We start from the raw sequence: 2,098 nt of genomic DNA, 5'->3' as shown, positions 1-2,098 counted from the left end.
TACAGTAACATTATAGAAATAGTGGTATTTACAGTAACATTATAGAAATAGTGGTATTTACAGTAACATTTTACAAGTGTTAGTCTCTGTAGTAACATTTTAGACATATTGGCCTCTTTAGCAAAATTACAGAAGCGTTGGTCTCTACAGTAACGTTATAGACGTGTTGGTCACATTATGAACGTGAAAAAACATTGGTCTCGACAGTAACATTATAGAAGTATTGGTCTCTATAGTAACGTTAGAGAACTGCTGGCCAATTAATAACGAGACAGAAATGTTGGTCCCTACAGTAACATTATAGATGTTTTGATCTCAACAGTAAAGTTATAGAAGCATTGGTCTCTACAATAACATTAGAGACGTGTTGGTATCAACAGTAAAATTATAGAAACATTGGTCCCTACAATAACGTTGTAGACGTGATGGCCTTAACATAAAATTATAGAAGCGTATATCAATGCAGTTGTATTATAGAAATATTGGTCTAATTAAAAACATTATAGAAGTATTGGCCTCTACAGTAGCATTATAGAATTTAAAAATCTCTATAGCAATATAGAGGGTTGACTACGGTATATTAAAACGATTTTGGATCCTCACCATGTCACAGGGTTAGGTCATGCTCTATCTGGCTTCGATCTTTTAATTCATCATTATAATCCCTTAAGCTTACCACTTCGTCAAGTAGCTACTAAAGTCAAATGGCTACTACTCCTGTCATCAAATAACCAATACTCCTGTAATCAAATATCTACTACTCCTGTCATCAAATGGCTACTACTACTGTCATCAAATAACCAATACTCCTGTCATCAAATAACCAATACTCCTGTCATCAAATATCTACTACTCCTGTCATCAAATAACCAATACTCCTGTCATCAAATGGCTACTACTACTCCTATCATCAAATAGCCACTATTCCTGTCATCAAGTAGATAGTCCTATCATCAAAAAATGAGTAGTTCAGTCATCAAGTAGCTACAATTCCCTTCATCAACTACCTGCTTGTATTGTCATCAAGTAATTACTAGTTTTGTCTTCAAGTAGTTTACTAGTATTTTAATCATGTAACCACTAGTTTTGTCTTTAATTAGGTTCTAGTCTTGTCATCATGTAACTATTAGTCCTATCATCAAGTACCTATTAATTCTGTCATGAAGCAACTATTGAACGTTTAATATCTTAGACCAATAACTAGCTATATGGTCACTGCTGTTCTGCAGTCCAAGTGAACAAAGGACTAATTGCCCGTGTTCCTTACAATAGGATCTTGGTTATCCGTCCTTATGTCTCTTGTAAAATATGGATTTTCTTACTTGTCAGTTACTGTGTTGTATCTGATCTTTACTTTAGAGAGCAAGTAGCATAAGGTACCTAAAAATATTCAGAACCTTCAGCATTGGTGATTGGTTGGTAACTTGAAAGTCGTAACAATTCAGTTTGAAGAAAGGCGTGGTTAATAGCGTTTTAGTCTTGGCCATATGGTACTACTTACTTCCTGGCAATCCCTCGTAGTCGAAGATAATAGTTTTTCCACGATAACCTTACTTCTCTGTGGGTCTAAAGATGAGGCCGATCTGAGATCTACAGACGCTGTTGCAGCTTGGGCATGCGTTTCCGAGTGAAATAGGTGGCCCAAGACTCTCTATCTGGTCCACGACACGCTGTTTCTGAACGTCCCTACTTTTCTGTCTGCTATTTTCGCGATACGGTTTCAAACTGTTGAGATCCTTGCAGCAGGCTCCTCTTCCATGTTAAAAGTGGTCCTAGGCAATATTCCTAGGCAATATTCCTGGCAATAGGTCATGAGCGTGTTATGACACATCAAAGCAACTAATGACTATAAATAAATATTAGATATTGGTAGTGGATTTTTATGTTATATCAAAGCCAATAATGAACCTAAATATTTTATATACCGTATTTTTCGGTGTATAAGACGCACTTTTTTACCCCAAAATTTGATGTCAAAATATACTTGCGTCCTATACACCGAAGGTATGAATAATATATATGTATATATACGATATACACAAGCCATGTGTAAATATATTTAAATAGGCAAGCATAGTTTAGTTCAATTGAATGTGTT

The sequence above is a fragment of the Limulus polyphemus genome, unplaced genomic scaffold, assembly GCF_000517525.1.
Source record: "Limulus polyphemus unplaced genomic scaffold, Limulus_polyphemus-2.1.2 Scaffold164, whole genome shotgun sequence".
Classification (NCBI taxonomy): Eukaryota; Metazoa; Arthropoda; class Merostomata; order Xiphosura; family Limulidae; genus Limulus; species Limulus polyphemus.
Note: the sequence above shows the minus strand (reverse complement) of the source record.